Here is a 15,476-nt window from a genome sequence, read left to right on the forward strand (position 1 = left end):
CCAAATATAATAATACAGGATAATCAAGCAAAAACAACTTACTTAATAGATATAGCCATTCCAAACACACGTAACATACAGAAATCAATGTAAAAATCACCAGAAATATGCTGTATTAAAAGGGGAAATTGAACATATGCTGAATTAAAAATGGAACATGAACAGGGTATAGATTGTCCTCAATATTTATATCTACAACTGGTATCATCCACTACACAATAGCATTAAACAATTATGGCTACACAGCAATATTTATGTAAATCTTCGAAAAGTCACAATACTAAACATCGCTAGAATAGTTCGAAAGTTCCCAGCAATTGAGAAATGAGCATGCTTGGCTATGCTTATACTTCAGGTTTTACCAGCTTGAGCTGAGAGAAAAAAAATAAATAGCAATAAATATCGAGAACATGAGATGAAGAATCCTTGAAAGTGGATAATTTGTAGGAAAAGTTGGGGTAAGTGAAGCTGAATGAAGTTAGCCCCTCTGGTTTAAGAGTCATTCCAGGTGGAGATCCTGATTGGAGAGTCTCAGCCTGGAACGTAGACTGTACATTTCCCTCCATAGGTGCTGCTTGACCCACTATGTTCCTCCAGCATCTTGAGTAAATCCCATCATCCGTATTCTCTTGTGTTTCGACAGGATTCCGCAGGTACACAGCAGATACCATCTTTAAAGACACAGAATAGTATCAAGAAAGAGAAGATCAAAGACTGCCGCTAATAAAGCATACGTATTGCTAGTATTAAAATGCAAAGTTAATGTGACATTCAGTTCAATGTGCATGCTGACTCTTCAAAATGTACTTCATTTATCTGAAAATTACAGTTTCCTTCCTGCAATACATCTTCAGGCAATTGGCTCCATAATTATAGCATATCATTACTGGTCTAATTTGCCAGAAATGACAATGATAACATTTGCTAAGTGCTAGCATGGATTGATTTCTGCCAAAAGAGAATCATGGTTCATTTACGACATAGGACATAGGAGCAGAATTAGGCTATTTGGCCAATTGAGTTTGTTTCACCATTCCATCATGACTGATTAATATTCTCCTGCCTTCTCCCCATAACATTTGCCACCCTGACTAATCAAGAACCTATCAACCTCCGCTTTGAATATACCCAATGACTTGGCCTCCTCAGCCCTCTGGGGCCATGAATTCCACAGATTCACCACCCTCTGGCTGAAGAAATTCTTCCTCATCTCTATTTCAAAGGATCAGCCTTTAATCTGAGGCTGTGCCCTCTGGTCCTAGACTCCTCCACTATTGGAAACATCCTCTCCAAATCCACTCTATTTAGGCCTTTTAATACTCAATAGATTTCAATTAGATTCCTCCTCATTCATCTAAACTCTAGCGAGTATAGGGCCAGAGCCATCACGTACTCCTCATACATTACCACTGACATTTCAGAATCAGAATCAGGTTTAATATCACCTGCATATGTCATGAAATTTGTTGACTTTGTGGCACAGTACAATGCAAAACATAATAATAGAAAAAAACATGAATTACAGTAAGCATATATATTAATAGTAACATTAAATAAGTAGTGCAAAAACAAAAATAAAAAAGTAACGAGGTAGTGTTCATAGGTTCAATGTTCATTCAGAAATCAGATGGCAGAGATCGGAGAGAGATAGAATTTACACTGATTAATATGATTATTCATAATCAAAAGATGCTGTTTGACATCAGCTTGATGGAAATGTTGGTCCAACAGTTGTTCGTGAATGTAATACACCCATTTAAATGGATTGAGACTAGCAATGATGTTCGGAGAGATGTACAAAGGGATCTGCACACCCTTGCACATGAAACACAGAAGCACACAAGAACTATAAGTGCTTCCAAAGCCAAATTAAGTGCTGGCTTTTATTGGAAGAGGAAGGGTGTTGAAATCTAGGGAAGTCTGCGTCAACCATACAAGGAGATGGTGAGACACCTAACATACTGCTGAGAGCAAATTAGTTTCTTATTTAGGCAGTTCAGAAGAGACATACTAATGTTTCACCGGGGATGAGAAAATGATTTATGAGGAAAACACTAACTCCAGAGATTCTGCAGATGCTGTAAATCCAGAGTACCACACACAAAATGCTGGAGGAACTCAGCAGCTCAAGCAGCATCTATAGAGAAGAATAAACAGTTGATGTTTCAGGCCAATATCCTTCATAAGGACTGGAACAGAAGGGGGAGAAATCCAGAATAAAATGTAGGGGGGTGGGGGAGTGAAAGGAGTATATGCTGGCAGGTGAAAGGTGAAGTTAGGTGGGGCACCAGAGGGAAGTGATACGTAGGTGAGCAGAAGCAAAGAAGTAAGATGGGAGCCAGAGTGGGGAATGGAAAAAGAAAAGAGGATAAGAAGATTTGGGAGAAATTACCAAAGTTAGAGAAATAGATCTTCATGCTGTCATGTTGGGGGCCACCCAGGAGAATTAGAGAGTGGCCTTATCATGGAAGCAGAAGAGGCCATGGCCTAACATGGTAGAATGGGAATGGGAATGAAAAGCAAAATTAAAATGGAGGGACCACCGGGAAATCCTGTCTGTTGTGGATGGAGCAAAGTTGCTCAATGACTGATGAGGAATGATTTAGCAGGTCACTTCTATACCCATTAGAGTTTAGTATAATACTCCATTCCTTCTACTCGATTTTGTCCTCATTGGTTTAGAACCTTCCCACCTACATTTGCTCTTCATCCCTTTAATAACTTTCAGTTTCCTGACTCTTGAGAGCCTTGTGTCCCTGTATACTTCCTTCTCCATCAGGAAAGCCCCAAGGCCCTTGACTCTGCAACTGGGCTGAGTGTTACTCTTACCCCTACTCCTCCTCTCTCACCATCAGGACCCTAAACTGTCCGCCCCACTCTAAAAAAAAAACAACTCCTCCTCGAGGATCATTGGTTTGTGCTTATTCAGACCATAAGTCCATAAGACATAGAAGCAGAATTATTGTCATATCTATGATAGGCAACTAGACCTAAATATCCCAGATACCTCACAATCAATCTCATCTATAACACCAATGGATACTCCTGAACCTATGTGGGGCATTATTTGGCTCACTTTGGTGGAAGGTAGTGGAAATATTTCAAAATTCCACTTTTTTGTTCCTATCACACAGAGACCTGCATGATATCTACACACACACATGCTGTATATTACGCAAATCAATAATGTCCCTTACATCTTCACACCATCTGCTGGAAGCAGGACTTCCCAACGGTCAAAATTTAATTCTGATTCCCATTCCTGTTCTGACATGTCAGTCCATGATCTCCTCTTGTGCCAGGATGAGGCCATCTTCAGGGTGGAGGAGCAACCCCTTATATTCTGTTTGGGTAGTCTCCAACCTGATGGCATGAATATCAATTTCTCCTTCTAGTTAAGAAAAAAAATCACCACCTCTAACCCCTTTCTGTATCTCCCATTTGGACTTTTTACCTCTTTTCACCAGCCTGTTTCTTTCCCCTCTGGATCCCATCTTCCTCTCCTATCAGATTCCTTCTCCTCCTGCCCATTACCTTTCCCACTCACCTGGCTTCACGCATCACCTTTCAGCTAACCTCCTTTCCCTCCCTCCCCCCACCATTTTATTCTGGCATCTTTCCCCTTCCTTCTCAGTCCTGAAGAAGGGCCTTGGCCCAAAACATCGACTGCTTATTCATTTCTATAGATGCTACCTGACCTGCTGAGCTCCTCCAGCACTTTGTGTGCGTTGTCTCACATCAATAATTTTTATCCCCATTTTTAAACTGAGCAAATAAATACCATTGAGTATGTGAATTTCTCAATGCATCTCATACATCTGTTTCCTGCCATCCCCAACTCTTGTGCTCGTGTTCAGAAGATCCAGGCTCTCAGGTTTCACAACACTGCTTCCTTGCCTCCCCTCACTGCTATCTTACAGTCACTGTCATTGTGGTACCCGGGTTTTCTGTTGTTACTACTTGCACCATCACTCAGGTTAGCCAGAGCTAACAACTAAATATCTCTAACTGTGGGCACCTATTTCCAAACTGAATAGCAATGCCTAGTATATGAAATTATCATGTGGTACACTCATGTTCTTGAAGGTATTCTTACGTACATTGGCTGGGTCATAGGTCTAGAATAAGATCACCTATTTAAGGCAAAAAAAAAATTCTCCCCTCAGACTGTTTTGAATCTTTTGAATTTCTAGTGACATGGGGGTAATTGAACCTGGGTTCCTGTATTTTTAAGCATTGTGCGCACCTATCTGCTACCATGCCTAAAATATGAGAGCAAAGATAATTTTACCCAGTTGTTCATTTCTTGGGTGATCCAACAATGCCCAAATGAAATGACAGTAAATAGGTTGGAAAAATCTCATTTATAGTTTCTCCCTTTAGTTTCAGAAAACGTATAGAATTCTTTGATGATGAAGGGTCTCGGCCCAAAACGTCAACAGTTTGTTCATTTCCATAGATGCAGCCTGGCCTGCTGAGTTCTTCCAGCATTTTGTGTGTTGCTTTGGATTACGAACGTCCACAGACTTTCTCATGTTTGGTTGGTAAAATGTTGTGTATATTTCTGTACCTAGAGATCTATTAAATTGCATTAATAATTTTTATTTTGGAGGCCGGCTGGTGGTGCAACGACATCAGCGCTGGACCTGGGAGCGGAGGTTCCCGAGTTCGAAACTATCGGGTCCGCCTCTGCGTACGCTTTCCATCTGTGCCGGGTTGAGTGTCGAGATCACAACTCGACCTCGTAAAATAAAGAGAAAATACCGTGGAAATGTCTGTGTGAGGAGTGGCTCACCACACAGTCTCTCTCTCGCTCCGCGCCTTGTAAAAGCCATAAAAAAAAGACATCATCACGGACGCACAGATGCGCAGGCACATGCCAAAAAAAAGATAATTTTTATTTTGACTTCTGAATTTCCCATTTTATGAAATTTGAGGCAATTCAAAGGTTCAAAGTAGATTTATTATCAAAGTATGTACACTGAGTACAACTCTGAGATTTGTCTTCTCCAAATAGCCACGAAAGAAAGAAATGCCATGGAACCCATTCAAGAAAACATCAAACGTCCAACTGTGAAAAAATTTTGCAAATGGCAAAAAAGTGAGCGAACAACATGTAGAATACCAAACATCAAACCAGGACTCTAGTAGCATTCAGTTCAGTTCATTTGAGCACCACACTGCTAGCTAACGTAGGCAGCAGGACCATTCTTCGCTGAAGCACTCTACACTTGGGATCAAATTCTTTTACTTCTCTATGACTCTTCTGAGCTCCTGCTCCATTCATCATTGAATCTCCAATAAGCAGATATGATGATTTACAATTCATTGTCAAACTTATTCATAATTTTAATAGCCTGCCAAATTTCCCCTCATTTTTCCCAGTTAGAAGGCATTAGACCCAGTATTTCAGAATCTTCTCCCAGTCACCATAAATTGCATGTACATTGTTTTATTTTAAATAAGGGTTTGCTCTGATTGGGATTTCTAGGACTTGATTACTTTTTATTTAAGATCCCATGTGTCTGCACCACCCGACTACACCCATGTGACCAACACTAACCTGAACTCCTTTGGAACATGTGTGGGAACTGGAACACCCGGAAGAAATCCTCAGTCACGGGGAGAATGTAAAAACTCCTTACAGACAGCGTGGAAATTGAACCGGGATCTCTTGTGCAATAATAGTGATACACTAACTGCTATACTACTATACCACCCTTCATGGATAAGCAAGATTATGCTTTTACACATCAGAATCAGAATCAAGTTTAATGTGAAATTTGCTGACTTTGTAGTGGCAGTACAATGCATAATAATAGAAAAAAATGTGGATTACAGGTTGTGATTCATTCTATCAATCTATTATGAAATTTGAGGTGATTCATGTCCAGCCTCCACCCCTGGAGTGCCACACTGCCCACACCTGAGGGGTCAGCCTTCCCTAGCAACACCAGAGCCCACAAAAAAACTCCAAGAGTCCTGGTGGTGGTTGACACTGTGGAGTTTCTGTAGCCCCCCTACGGGAGGCACTGTTTGGTGAGGCAAGAGACAGGGCACCCAGAGTATCACCTCCATCCTTCAGCCTCGCCAGTCCTGGAGCAGCATGACTGCCTTCTGCTGCTCAGGCAAATGCACCCTGTATACCATATTGGAAATGCAGTCAAGCACCTCTCCCAGCCCCTTCCAATGGCTTCCAAGCTTGGGGGATAATCCTTTCTTCTGGGTGGGGTAGTAGACCCATACTGGGGCCCCTTCCAGGTACTGCTGCATTGGTACACTAGACTGACGGCCCGACCCCTTCTGGAACATGCAGATGTCACCGCAGTGCATGAACAGCTCCGTGTCCTGCCTGTTCCCAGACCAATAGAAGCATTTGCCCAGCTTACCCAGCATCTTCACAACCCCAAAATGGCTGACCCCCACCAGCCCGAGCACCGACTCCAGCACCATGGTGTGGAGCCCCTGGGGGACCACCAGCTACACGAGATATCTGTCGCCATCAGAGAACTGCCATCACTGGAACAGCAACCCATCGAGCACGTCCAGCGTGCCCCACTGAGAGTACGAGGCTTTGGTCTCTGGATTCAGCGCGGAGACCCCTGCCCACTCTGTCTACTGACCACACTCAGCCATCCCATCACCCGGACCAGCACGGGACGGCTCACCTGCTCACTGCACAGCTGCTGGCCATTGGTCCGCAGGTCTACCTCGCCGCTAGCTGCCATCACCGCTTGCGCTTGGTTCCGCTATGCTGTGCTGGGCTGCTGTGTGGGGTGCTGCCCTGTCGCGGGCTGTTACGAGACCTGTGGTGGTTGTTGCTGCCCCTGCTGGGTCCACTTTCTGGAGGTTGCTTTGCCGGAGAGCATCACGCTTGAGTGCAGGGATAGAGTGTTGCCCCGACACATCCACACGGGACCCCCAGAGAGACAGCAGGTCCAGGCCAAAGACGCAGGACTTCTGGATGTTGGCTAGACACACCTCCTGCTCCACCATGTTTTTCCCCACTGCGATGCGCAGCCACCTCTTCCCTCACGTCACCGCACAATCACTGGTGACCGTGGATAGCTGTACTGCCGTGGTTGTCCACCCAGGTGGGGATGGCTGGTCCATGTTGGGGAGGACACCTGGATGGACGATGGTGGTGGTTGACCCTGTGTCCATCAACGCACAGCATCTGATGCCCTCCACAACAGAGTCCACGTATAAGCTTCGCTCTTCAGCCAAACGGCCCACCCTAAGAGGCGACAACAGAGGTATTCTGCTGGAGGTCTCGGGCAGCGCTGCCTCTCAGCATTTCCTGATAGCTGTGCTAAGCTGTGGCGTGGTGCTGGTACGGGACAGTCCCAGGCCAGATGGCCTGCCTCGCCACACTGGTAGCAGAGATCGCTTTATGGCATGTGGTGGGGGTCAGCAAGGCACTGATTGGACCTGTTTCACGGGCTCCTCCTCGTCAGTTTCCTCCTCTGCCTCGGTTACATAAACCTGGGCTTGGGGCTTGCAGGGCAACACTGGAACACCTTGGGGGGCTAAAATTGCTTCTCTGCCAGCAATGTTGGTGATGCCAAGCAAAAGTGCTGCCGAAGGCACTCCGGCGTCATTGTTTTTACTAAGGTGTGGAGGGCAAGCTCTCCCTGGGCCACAGGAAGTGCCTGGGGTAACCACGCTGAACACACTGGTGGAGATTTGTTGCAAGCGTGATCAGGCTTTCTTCCATATGGAGCTATCTGCTGCACAGTTCTTTCCTCATTCCTTTTTCCAATGGCCTCTGCCTGAACCGCCACTATGAAGGCTCTTGTAGTCACGCTGCCCAGCTGGAGTTAGGTCGAGGAGGGCCTGCAGAGCATCCCCCTCCAGTGCCAGAGCAAGGTCCATTGTGCCATGTGGTAAGTTTGACTTGCCCCAGGTGAGGCTCTAGGTGGCTGGTACCATTGTATCTGGGAAGTTTCAGGATGGACCTTGTGGAGTGAGTTGCTGAGACCTGTTGGTCTTCCTCGTTCTCCGGCAGCATCGGTGGTGCCTGTCCTGTTGCCCGTCCTCCCATAGCTGTGGAGTCTTGGGTTCTCCAGCATGGGTCATGAGGGAGGTGTGTGATGCACTCCACTCTGTCCCCCGAGTTGGGGAGCCTGGGTATGCTTGCCCCATCGGGGTTCCCTGGGAAGGCACAAAGCTGGGTACCCAGGTCCTCCCTTTGGGTCGGCGTCCCATCTTCAGGTGCCCAGCCCAAGGATATGGGGGAGGCATAGTGCTTGGTGCCTTGATTTATTCCCCAGGGCTTAAGGTGCTCCATCTGATATTGTAGCTGTTCAATCTTCCTGTCAATTTCTAATCCCACTCCTGACACCAATGTGGCGAGCATTCAGTCCAAGATGGCAGACGAGAGAAGCTCGTTTAACTCAACTGATGGTTTTAATGCGACAAGTACGAAAACAGACCGGGTGCTATGACCCAGGAAGAAAACCCACTCAGTCACGTACAGTGATTACTACACACCCCAGTTACAGTCAGGGTGACGCACAAACACACGTGTGAATAACTGTATAACTCAACCTGAAACGTAACAATAAATGAACTTGAACATCCCACTATAATCCCATGTGAGCATTTTAAAACAAGAACAATAAATAGTGCTGGTCATTAGGAAGGCTGGGGCAGGCTGTCAACACCCCCACCTCCACTGGGGCGCAACATTATCATATTATTATGCTTCTGCAGGTTTTAAAACATGATGTTTTAAAGGTAACTTTAATTCAATGTTCATTTATTATCAAAGTATGCAATTCCGCATTTCTTCAATTCTCTGGGTAGCCACCAAGTCAAGAAAGAAAATCAGAATCAGGTTTATTATCATTGGCATGTGTCGTGAAACTTGTTAACTTAGCAGCAGCAGTTCAATGCAATACATAATATAGAAGGAAAGAAAAATAAAATAAAATAATAAGTAAGTAAACCAATTACAGTATACATATATTGAATAGATTAAAGATCATGCAAAAAAACAGAAATAATATAAATTTAAAAAGTGAGGTAGTGTTTAAAGGTTCAATGTCCATTTAGAAATGGGATGGCAGAGGGGAACAAGCTGTTCCTGAATCGCTGAGTGTGTACCTTCAGGCTTCTGTACCTGCTATCTGATGGTAACAGTGAGAAAAGGGCATGCCCTGGGTGCGGCAGGTTCCTTAATAATGGACGCTACCTTTCTGAGGCACCACTCCTTGAAGATGTCCTGAGTACTTTGTAGGCTAGTACCCAAGGGATGGAGCCGACTAAATTTATAACCCTCTGCAGCTTCTTTTGGTCCTGTGCAATAGGTCCCCCTCCATAGCAGACAGTGATGCAGCCTATCAGAATGCTCTTCATGGTACATCTATAGAAGTTTTTGAGTGTGCTTGTTGACATACCAAATCTCTTCAAACTCCTAATGAAGCATAGCCACTGTCTTGCCTTCTTTATAACTCCATCGATATGTTGGGACCAGGTTAGATCCTCAGAGATCTTGACACCCAGGAACTTGAAACTGCTGACTCTCTCCACTTCTGATCCCTCCATGAGGATTGATATGTGTTCCTTCATCTTACCCTTCCTGAAGTCCACAATCAGCTCTTTCATCTTACTGATGTTGAGTGCCAGGTTGTTGCTGTGACACGACTGCATTAGTTGGTATATCTCACTCCTGTACACCCTCTCATCTCCATCTGAGATTCTACCGATGGTTGTATCATCAGCAAATTTATAGATGGTATTTGTGGTATAACTAACAACACATTCATGAGTATAAAGAGAGTAAAGCAGTGGGCTAAGCACATACCCCTGAGGTGCACTAGCGTTGATCATCAGCGAGGAGATGTTGTCATCAATCCGCACAGATTGTGGTCTTCTGGCTAGGAAGTCAAGGATCCAATTGCAGACGGAGTTACAGAGGCTCAGGTTCTGCAACTTCTCAATCAGGATTGTGGGAATGATGGTATTAAATGCTGAGCTAGAGTCGATGACAGCATCCTGACATAGGTGTTTGTGTTGTCCACGTGGTCTAAAGCCATGTGAAGAGCCATTGAGATTGTATCTGCCATTGACCTACTGTGGCGATAGGCAAATTGTAATGGGTCCAGGTTCTTGCTGAGGAAGGAGTTCAGTCTAGTCATGACCAATCTCGCAAAGCATTTCATCACTGTCGATGTGAGTGCTAACAGGCGATAATCATTAAGGCAGCTCACATTATTCTTCTTAGGCACTGGTATAATTGTTGCCTTTATGAAGCAAGTGGGAACTTCCACCCAGAGTAGTGAAAGGTTGAAAATGTCCTTGAATACTCCCGCCAGTTGGTTGGCACAGGTTTTCAGAGCCTCACCAGGTACTCCATCAGGACCTTCCACCTTGTGTGGATTCACTCTCTTTAAAGACAGCCTATCATCGGCCTCTGGGACAGAGATCACAGGGTCATCAGGTGCAGCAATGATCTTCACAGCTGTAGTGGTATTCTCCCTTTCAAAGTGTGCATAGAAGGCATTCAGTTCATCTGGTAGTGAAGCATCGCTGCCATTCATGCTGTTGGGTTTCACTTTGTAGGAAGCAATATCTTGCAAACCCTGCGAGAGTTGTCGTACATCTGATATTGCCTCCAACCTCGTTCAAAGTTGTCTCTTCACCCTTGAAATAGCCCTCCGCAAATCATACCTGGCAGAATGATCATCAAACCCCAAATACCCCTTCCCCACACAAAAAAATGAAGAAAACAGAACAAGCACATCGACCCCCAAATCCCTCCTCCTGCACAAAAACCAAGCAGAACGGATCAGGCACATTGACTCCTAAATCCTTCCTCCTGCACAAAAACTGAGCAAAACAGATCAGGCACATTGACCCCCACCCCTCCCCCCATATCCCCCTCTCCACTCAAACAAAAAATGAGAAGATTGGGTTAAAAAAAAAACACAGAACATAAAAACTATAAAAATGAAAAAAAAAGAGTCCAAGTCAACATCCAAAACACACCGAAAAAAACCTGGGCAACACTCTCTGGGCATAGCAGCAAGCTCTCTCCTCTCTGGTACAGAGCAACTGATCAAAAAAGCAAGCAGCCATTGCTCACCGTCTGCACTGGCTTCGATGCTTCATTCTGATTCCCTGCTTTAAACAGTGAACAATGGAAACTATAATGAGTGAAATGGGGTGAAATATCAGCCTGCCCACTACGGGGTTTGCACACACTGCCTCTGCCTCCCAGAATCCTCTTGGAGACTGCAGAGTGCTGGAAAACCCAAACGATCTCCAAACTTCCACATTTGCCCTCGCTGCTTTAAGCAGCAAAGAAGGGGAGCTATAATCGGTGGAATGGGGGTCAATCATCAGCTCGCATGCCATCCTGCCTTCTCACCATGAGGTTCGCTTACACTGTCTCAGCCTTTCAGAAGCCTCTTGGAGAATGCAGAGCATTGAAACACTCAAACGATCTCCAACCAGCAAAACACAGACTCTAAAAGTTCAGAATCACATTGAAAATGAGAAACAAACATAAAAGACACAAAAGAAGTGAAAAAGATGGCTTCATTATCCATCCAGAAGATGTCAACTAAATGAGTGTTGTAAACAGGTGCCATCTTGACTGGACTATTGGTTTAACAGTTGGTTACATTAGACTTTCTTCTTCTGTGTTAATGGCAACTCGCCCCCATCGAGAAGGTGCATCACCTCCACCTACTGTAATGCAACCTGACAGGAGTTATGCCACCAATCAGATCCTCCCAATCCGGTTTTAATTTAAAAGTTCACCAGAACCCTACGTGACTACGTGACTACGTGACCACCCCTGCCTCAGGTGCCAGAATATCCTGCAACCTTGGCACCCCAGATCTACCCAATAATTGCCTAAATGTCTTTCTACATTCTAACAAATATCTGTGGCACACCATGATCACAAGTGACATATTGTCTCTGGGACCTCACAAAATCACACTTCCCCTTAAGTGCCAAAGTGGAGTGTAAACCCCAGCCGTGCTGACAACACATCTTGCCTTCTATTTCTTCCCAAAAAGCACCTCCCCTGAATGGATGGAACCAAATTATAATGCTACTTCCCTGTCGCATTCCTATCCCACAATTTCTGCCATTTCCCAACCACAGCCAACCTACTACAAGATTTGGCTTGGTCACATTAGATCAGGCAAATTAAGCGAGGAAAAATATTACTCTGCCAGTATTCAGAATAGATGTAGACTGCAATATAGTGAGGCTTATCAACCCCCTCTAGGTGTAATCAGATCGTTTTAATGAGCCAAACAACTGATCAACCCTACGTCCAATCACATTTGTAATGGATATCAGAACTTAAAAGGCTTTTGGACTTTCATTAAATACTCAAACTGCAACCCAGCATCTAATCAGTTCAAGGATCATTTACTACTGCCTCTTCACCACACCTGATTAATGAAACTTCTCACTTAGTTATACCAGGTTGTTGTAAAATCCCTTCGCAAAGGATTTTAGTAAAGGTTTGAAATTTCCAGTGAAAACAGGAAGCTCTTATTTTGGAATCTATAAATGCTGTATTCATTTTAGAGTAGTTTTCATCTTCTTTGAGTAGCTATTAAAGTCAAGAAATATGTACTATTTTTGCAGTAGGGAAATTAGGTTTAATTATTGCAAGATGAATATTAACATAACCGCTCTAATTTTGTAGAGAAACTTTTACTAATTATGAGCATTCCACAAAGATATTAGTTCCATTCAGCTGTCTTATTAGCATTAGATTCATTATTCATTTATAATAACAAAATAACTTCAATTTCATCAGCACCATCTACCCCTGCCCCCCACAGAACCTCTCGTTAAATCGTCATCATTTTTAAAGAAACAAAGAACGAAACAATTTATTGCCGCACAATTATGCTAAAAGGCTGGCATCAGCAATTCTGTAGAGCACAGGTTGGAATCTGCTCTGAAAAACCTAGAGGTTCACAGGCTGCTCATCCTGTCATACTTTATGCTGACTGTGTCTGCTGGAGCTGCACTGCAGGTTGTGCCATATCAGCAGTATCCACTTGATTTGAACACAGCTTTGAGAGTGGCTGTCCACTCCCAGGCAAAGCAGACAGCGCAGTTAATATAAAAACCAAATCTGCCACTTTGATTGAAAAACATTCTGTAGCACCCTTTCAATGACATGCAGTGAATAATTTTGCTTTTGAACATGGTTTACTTTGTGGATTTGTCATTCTGACCTATCTTGCCATATAATGAATTGCCATTTAGGCCTTTTATATTATTTTCTAAGTGTGTTATTATACGGACAACATTTTGCCTTTTCTTGCAAGAAGACCACAACCTTGTCGTGCTTTGGAGGCTTGTGTGTCTTAATGACCTGAGGAGCGATGTTGGTTGGAGTCAGAGTTTTATGCTTTGGCTGTCGGTAGAGTCATCAATACCAAACAAGTCAAAGGGCAGAGGCAGACCCAAGAGTTGTCTACTGGTCCTCCAGGTTTGGGGATTCAGCTCAGGGCTAATGACACTGACAGGTAAAACAGGATTGTTTCGGAAATAGCAATGAAGAATCCTTCTACATCTGGGTGTGAAGCTATTCCTGATTCTCCACTCGGGATTTGCATGGTTGACAGGAGTGAAAGCCTAGAGAAAGCTACTGAAATGATGAAGGAAGTCCTGAATACCGCTAGCGATGGAGGACATTTATTGCTGCTTAAACGCTAGTGGCGTAACAGGTAATAAATAAATTTGTCTTTTCCTTCAACTCTTTGAAGCTTAAGCAAGCAATTTTCTTTTTATTATACTCCTTCCATGCCATTCTAATAAAATATATTCACTTGTATTATTAGACGCCTCCCAATGTCCAACCCTACGTCCCTGTTCTGAGAGGTGGAAACAGGTAAGGCCGGCGAACAGGCTCTGGTGAAGCTGTATAGGCCAATCCCCTGTACAGTGGATGCAATGGATTGCAGAAGCATTGATAAGCTCCAGCCAAGCCACCGACTTCAGAGGACAACGGACTTGTGAGGTCATCGATGGCCTATGTTCCACTGAGGAGCTAAGAGCCCAAGTAAGAAAGTATGATTAGACAGACTCGCAAGGCCTTCATTTGATCAGCTATCAACGTAATTGGTTATTTTCCATCCCCATCTCAGCCTGTCTCCATAAAAATGTTTCCTGATTTGATTCCATTATGCTTAATGTTTCTTTTAATATTCTTGCTTGGGTAGCGTTTCATACCAATGTACAAACTGATAATATCACATAAAATTATACAATGGAGTATTTTTATGAAGATATACTTCAGCAGAGTATTTGTATTTTATATCTCTGTGTGAAATCTGAAAATCTATTTCATCCCTTTCCATTAACCTCATCCAAAATTCCACAATATAAAGGGAAAAAAGCGTGAACTCCATTCACTTGTCACTATTACGCCGTTGAGTTCCTCACCGTGCCTTGTGCTTCACTGGCGGAAACCTTGCCATTTCTTTAGCACTTGTCTGTATTTTACAAGGCCGAGTTGCTAGCTTGACCCAGCACGAATGGGAAATGTGCAAGGACCTGGCTGTATTCAAACCAGGGATCACTTACCAATGAGAATGCCACTACACCACCGTTAGCTTTGTCATTATTATAGCCTATATTAATAAGCATGATGCAGGCAGATGCATAGAGGCATATAAGAGCAAAAGACTAAAAGGCATAACAGTAGAATTAGGCCATTTGGCTCCTTAGGTCTGACTGTCATTCCATCATGGCTGTTTCATTATCCTTTTTAGCCCCATCCCCCCGCCCTCCTCCCTGACTAATCAAGAACCATCCAACCTCTGCTTTAAATATACCCAATGACTTGACCTCCACAGCCACCTGTGGCAAGGAATTCCATTAATTCACCATCGTCTGGCTAAATAAATACCTCCTCACCTCTATTCCAAAGGTATATCCTTCTATTCGGAGGCTGTGCCCTCCGGTCCTAGTCTCTCCCACTATAGGAAAAATCCTCTCCACATCCACTCTATCGAGGTGTTTCAATATTCGATAGGTTTAAATGAGATTCCCACTCATTCTTCTAAATTCCAGTGAGCATAGGCCCAGAGCCATTATGGTCCCTCATATGTTAACCCTTTCATTCTTAGGGTCATTCTTGTGACCTTTAATGCTAGCTCACCCTTTCTTAGAGTAGTGGCCTAAAGCTCTCATAATATTCCAAATAATATACTCTGAATGAAAAGACTTGCATTTATGTAGTACTTTTCACAGTCTCTAAAGTTTTCACCATCTTTTTCTTTCTGTAATAAGTCTTCAATTCCATTGTGATAAAATATTCAACGTGATCTTCAGCCATTGACATTTATTCTGTAAAAGACACAGGAAAGCAGCACGCACAAATAGCAGTGCAAAAATGATCAAATAATCTTCTTTAGTTCCTAAGAAATAAGCATTGTCTAAATTAGAGTTGCAGAGGTATGGGAACCAGAGCGCCAGAGTAGACAGAG

General features: G+C 43.8%; 1 long non-coding RNA gene across 3 annotated transcripts in view; it reads left to right on the top strand.

The window, feature by feature from the left end:
• The window catches only part of LOC134359407 (uncharacterized), a 156,917-nt gene that overhangs the window by 19,298 nt on the left and 122,143 nt on the right, over positions 1 to 15,476 (top strand). Inside the window, exon 3 of one of the 3 annotated variants that reach the window (XR_010021104.1) lies at positions 644 to 2,074. The exons of the other annotated variants lie outside the window; for them this stretch is intronic. This is a non-coding gene — a long non-coding RNA (uncharacterized LOC134359407). Of the gene's footprint in view, positions 1 to 643; positions 2,075 to 15,476 lie in introns of those variants that run through there. 3 annotated transcript variants of the gene reach the window in all.

This window comes from Mobula hypostoma, chromosome 20 (genome assembly GCF_963921235.1).
Source record: "Mobula hypostoma chromosome 20, sMobHyp1.1, whole genome shotgun sequence".
Lineage (NCBI taxonomy): Eukaryota > Metazoa > Chordata > Chondrichthyes > Myliobatiformes > Myliobatidae > Mobula > Mobula hypostoma.